Source organism: Ixodes scapularis, unplaced genomic scaffold (genome assembly GCF_016920785.2).
Source record: "Ixodes scapularis isolate PalLabHiFi unplaced genomic scaffold, ASM1692078v2 PGA_scaffold6__148_contigs__length_123643588, whole genome shotgun sequence".
In the NCBI taxonomy this organism is placed as follows: Eukaryota; Metazoa; Arthropoda; class Arachnida; order Ixodida; family Ixodidae; genus Ixodes; species Ixodes scapularis.
This window is the reverse complement of record NW_024609881.1, coordinates 10,555,423-10,561,036: the sequence shown is the minus strand read 5'-3', so window position 1 is coordinate 10,561,036 and position 5,614 is coordinate 10,555,423. Positions and strand designations below refer to the sequence as shown.

General features: G+C 46.4%; 1 pseudogene; it reads left to right on the top strand.

The window, feature by feature from the left end:
* The first annotated feature begins 896 nt into the window (after positions 1-896).
* On the top strand, positions 897-1,664 carry LOC121838364 (annotated as a pseudogene).
* The last annotated feature ends 3,950 nt before the right edge of the window (positions 1,665-5,614 follow it).

Here is a 5,614-nt window from a genome sequence, read left to right as displayed (position 1 = left end):
AAGGCTAAGGGGCACTGCTTGCACTTAAATGGCTTTTCACCAGTGTGTGTTCGATTATGATTTCTCAGACCAGAATTTTGAGCAAAGGCTCGGGGGCACTGCTTGCACTTAAATGGCTTTTCACCAGTGTGTGTTCGATTATGAATTCTCAGAGTCGTATCTTGAGCAAAGGCTCTGGGGCACTGCTTGCACTTAAATGGCTTTTCACCTGTGTGTGTTCGATTATGTCTTTGGAGAGAAGAATTTATAGCAAAGGCTTGGGGGCACTGCTTGCACTTGAATGGCTTTTCACCAGTGTGTGTTCGATTATGATACTCCAGAGAGGCACTTCGAGCAAAGGCTTTGGGGCACTGCTTGCACTTAAATGGCTTTTCACCTGTGTGTGCTCTGTTGTGGTAAGTCAGACTGCTACTGTTAGCAAAGGCTAAGGGGCACTGCTTGCACTTATAAGGCTTTCCACCAGTGTGTGTTCGATTATGATTTATCAAAGCACAATTATCAGTAAAGGCTCGGGGGCACTGCTTGCACTTAAATGGCTTTTCAACTGTGTGTGTTCGATTATGATTTCTCAGAGAGGAACTGTGGGCGAAGGCTTTGGGGCACTGCTTGCACTTCAATGGCTTTTCACCAGTGTGTGTTCGATCATGATATCTCAGAGAGGAACTATGAGCAAAGGCTTTGGGGCACTGCTTGCACTTATATGGCTTTTCACCTGTGTGCGTACGATTGTGGTTTGTCAGCCCGCTACTTTCAGCAAAGGCTTTGGAGCACCACTTGCACTTGAATGGCTTTTCACCAGTGTGTGTTCGATTATGATATCTCAGAGAGGAACTTTGAGCAAAGGCTCGGGGGCACTGCTTGCACTTAAATGGCTTTTCACCAGTGTGTAGTTGATTATGATGACGCAGATGGGAATTTTGAATGAAAGCTTGGGGGCATTGCAAGCACTTAAATGGCTTTTCACCAGTGTGCAAATAATTATGGTAGGTCAGAAGGGAATTACAAGCAAACTCTTCGGGGCAAAGCTTGCACTTAAATGGCTTTTCACCTGTGTGTGTTCGGTTGTGGTAGATCAGATTTCTACTCTGAACATAGGCTTTGGGGCATTGCATGCACTTAAAAGGCTTTTCACCTGTGTGTGTTCGATTATGTCTTCGCAGAGAAGAATTTTTAGCAAAGGCTTTGGTGCACCTCATGCATCTAAAAGGCTTTTCAACAGTGTGCAAATGATTATGTAAGGTCAGGAGGGAATTAGAAGCAAACTCTTTGGGACAAAGCTTGCATTTTAATGACTTTTTACCTGTGTGCGTTTGATTGTGGTACATCAGACTTTTCCTCCAAGTGAAGGCTTTGGGGCATTGCATGCACTTAAATTGTTTTTCACCAGCATGTGTTCGATTATGACAGGTCAGAAGGGAATTATAAGCAAACTCTTGGGAGCAAAGCCTGCACTTAAACGGCTTTTCACTCTTGTGGTTCTGAGTGTTGCCGAGCACTTGGGACGAGCCATCATACATGGGAGGATGCTGGCACTTGGATTGTTCATCACCATGGGCAGCCAGATGGCTCAAAATTGCATGTTGATCTCTGGTGACATAGGTGCAGGAAAAGCATCCAAACCAGATGTCTTCGGTGACTTTCAGGGGGCAGCTGGTTTCCCCTAACCATCTGGCTCCATCACCTACAAGAAAATACCATATATATTGACACACAAGGAAAGCCCAAACAAGATCCAGATGCAGCTGTCCTGTAATAATTTGCTGCTATTTGGAATTCGATTCACAGAAGCACTCATTTGCAACTGGCACCATTAAGTGGAGTCTCCAGTCTTTAAAGGAGAACCGGCACGACGAGGCCCCTCACGTCGTTCACAAAAGTCCACTGCGTGTCCTCTTCAACATCACACCATTTTAAAGAATTTGAGATCGCTGAAAGGGCCCAAAGAACTTCAAACTTGAAAGTGAAGCGTTGTCTGCTTACAGCGATGGGCAGCAGACGCAGGCATGGAAAGGAGTGTTTGATCACGGAATGCGGGCGACACGACACTTCAGGTCGGGATGATTCGGAGGCGTGTGAAAAGCTCGAGTTGCAGGTTAACTCCATCTTTGACGCCACTGCACTGCTGCGGGTCACGCAGAAACTTTAAATTCGGTTTCAAGAAATTGTTTTTTACTTAACAAATACTGTAAACGACTTATTTTTCGCGGGCTTAATATTTCGCGATTTAGGTCAAAGCTGAAGTTTTGGAACAATTCGTGGGTTTTAATTTTCGTGAAGTGGTGGGATCTCAATCTAGATTCCACAGTGTTTACATTTTACCGGAATTGTTCGCAGGACTTATTTTTTGCGAATTATAGACGATTCGAGAATTTTGCAAAAATTAGGTCTGGGAAAATTAAGTTGTTTACAGTACTTAGTTCCGAACTTCTGAATCTGGAGGGTAATGTCCAGGCATCGGTTTTAAAGGGCCCACGAAACGAAATTTAGGCCGGGATAAATGAATTCAAAGTGGGATTTTACTAATAGCATATCGTTTAGTGGACCAAACTAAAAAAACGTAGAAAGTCAAAAGCCTGGCTTTTAGTACGAAAATCTGACTACAAAAGACTATTTTGTACCTCCTTCCCCTCGAAAGCTCTCTGCTTTTTCAATGTGAAACATCCACGGTACCCGAAGTATTCACCCGCCCTAAACGCACGTCACGGGACTCTGGACCTCACTTATCCCCTTCACCTTTAAGCTAACAGCGCAGTGGAAGCTGTGCGCTTGCCGGACCAATCAGCTGCCTCCCTTGCATCAGGTGACCTCGTTCTCAGGTGGGTATGCGCGAGGGCGCGTGATCAAGTGGCAAAAGTGTGGCTGGCCGAACGAGCATGTAGCTTCCACAGCACTGACTGCTTTGGGGTTAATGGATTGCGGAAAGCAACTTTTGTTCCAAGTTCTAAGCGACAGGCTAATCTTCTAGGAGAAGAATGGTGTCCGGGTACACAAACCAGAATCCCAGCAAGAGGGGTTTCCCTTCTTTCCGTCTTCTTGAACTGTTTGGTACATTGCGCAATTTGTGAGTTAAGGAGAAAACTTAATGAGGTAAAAGTTGAAAAATCGTTTCAAGTAATTTCAGATTAAAGAAAAAATTTTGACCTGTCAGTGCCCCTTTAAGGAGAAAGACACAGGGCAGCATAAGACACATACAGGGCTAGATTTGGAGATGCAGATAAAATGTGCCCTACATGTAAAGAGGAGGGAAACATTTGAACTTGCGATTCTAAAATGTAAGAAGCTTAGTGCTGCCCTTCCCAAAGGGGCGACAGACATACCGGGTGCCCCGAGTTTCACTGCAGAAGGTGGAAGTGTGGATTACAGTAAAGTAGACGCAATATTTAGGGGGTTAGAGTACCGGTAGAAATTATCTGGGGAAAACTGAACGAAGAACTAAGTATCACAGATGGGGGACAGGAGGAAGATTGAGACTCCCTCCCTCGTGTCTCTGGAGCAGGGTCTCAACCCTGTGCCCGAGTGGGTCTGGTGTTGGAGCGACGCCAACTAAAGATTGGCGACTCCTTCGATGGGGGAAGGAGAAGGGGGTGCGCATTTTGGCTTTTTTGCCCACATGCTTAAGAAACACATGCAAAGAAAAAAAATTTTAAATAGCCTGGATGGGAAAAGGAAGTCATAAATACATAAATAAAACTAATTTAAAACTAATTTACAACGAAAAAGAAAACTTTTTACATTTATATTTACGACACGAAACAAATTTGTAGTTAGCGCCCGCGGGCACCCTCGGAAAAGTGGCCGCTATTTATCTGTGACTGGTTGCTATTTATCACGTGTGGCTTGCACTCTTTTGAAACTTCCTATGGTCTCTAAAAGTTACTTATTAATCTTCGTTTGAAGTACAGGAAAGAACAAATATAAATAATAACTTTTAGAGCCCAAAGGAAGAAAGAGCTCAAGCACCATGTGATAAACTTGCGTGCCGGTCAGAAATAACGGTGGAGGCACGCCGGAGTGTTCCCTTCTGGTGGCTGCGGCAGCGGCGTGAAGACGCATTTAAATAGCGGCGCACAACGCTCAGCGCGCGGCAGCGGTGTAGCGCGGCAGCGCACAGGCATAGCCTCCTCTAAGCTGCCGCGCGCCAGGTAAGCAGCGCGGCCGTAGCCTAACGGTTATCGCACTTGCCTCCCACGCGAAGGGCCAGGGTTCGATTCCTGGCTGCGGCTACGCATTTTGTTGACACTGTAATGTGATGTTCTGGTGAATTCTAGAAACGTCTAGCTGATTCGAGTTTAGAATGTTCTACGCTTCGAACCTTCTACGTCGAATGCTCCAGAAGCCAACGTGTGTACAAAAGCGGCTCCGCGTGGCAAGCCGGAGTCAGTTTTCGCCCCAGCGTTCGACTCTGCTGCTACGCCGACTTCGACGCCCGCGACGCTCTGTTATTATCTTTTATACCCTTTTATTTTTGGCACAAGTTCGCCACATTAAATGTTTATTTATTCCTGTTTATTTCTTGTTTATTTGTCACCACCAGTGACAATACGGAGAAAGCCTAGCACATCGACGGCAAAGCCATAGGGCGCGCAGCCGCAGAAAAAAGGTGAGGAGGAGCGCGCGAAGCGGTGACCAATATGTTAGCGCAGAGCAGAAAGGGCAGAGATAGTCTGCGAGTGCTTGGGTCATGAGCGGCCGCTTCCCGAACCAAGTTTGTTTTCGTGTATTCGTCACCGTCGTTTTCGTACTTTGGGAAAAACGGCTGTGGCGATTCGAAAGGGCGCTGGTAACAAAGCACCATGCCGGTGGCGTCGGCAGAGTTGTCGGTGTGCTAGCGGAGCGCGCCGTCGTCGGACCATCGTGTCGTGCCGCGGAAGAACCAAACAGTTTTGACTAAGTAGTTTCGATGCGCAGATGCCGAGGATACAAGTAACAGCACTACAGGATGAAAGTTCGGCGTGTCCAGCGAGCACTGCGGCCAACTGCAACAGGAAACGAAGGTGCGTGCGCGCGTCGCGAAGACGAACGCTTTTAGGCAAGAGACCTTCAGCGCAAACGAAAGCGACGTCCGGGATTGTTGCGGTGATGCGGACGCAGGGATGGCGAAAGAAAAGGGTTGACACTAAGTTTCTCTTCTCCACAATTCCCCCCCCCAAAAAAAAGAGAAAAAAAATGTTTCTGCGTTTCGCCGCTCGCTCTTGTGTGGCGCTAGCAGACAAGCTTCCCTTCGTTCCCGATTCCCCGCCCTTCCTCTCCAACTTTCGGCGGCCATTTTTTTTTCGCGACGTGCCAGGCTTTCTTCGTATAGAGGAAGCTATGGCACAGGTCTACCACGTGATCAGCGGCGGCTCCTGAGGGCGCCAACTACAAATTTGTTTCACATCGGAAATATAGATCTACATTTTTTTTTCTTCATTGTAAATTTGTTTTATGACATTCTTTTTCCATCTAGGCTGTTTAAAACGAAATTTTTTTTTCCTTTGCATTTGTCCTTCAAAGGTCATCCCAGCAGTCACCCCCAGCCTGGTCATATTTACAGAAATGTATTGGCCAAAAGGGGCAGAATCACATATTTCTATGTTTTTAATTTCGGTGGCACAAGCTATTCCCCTTTATAAAG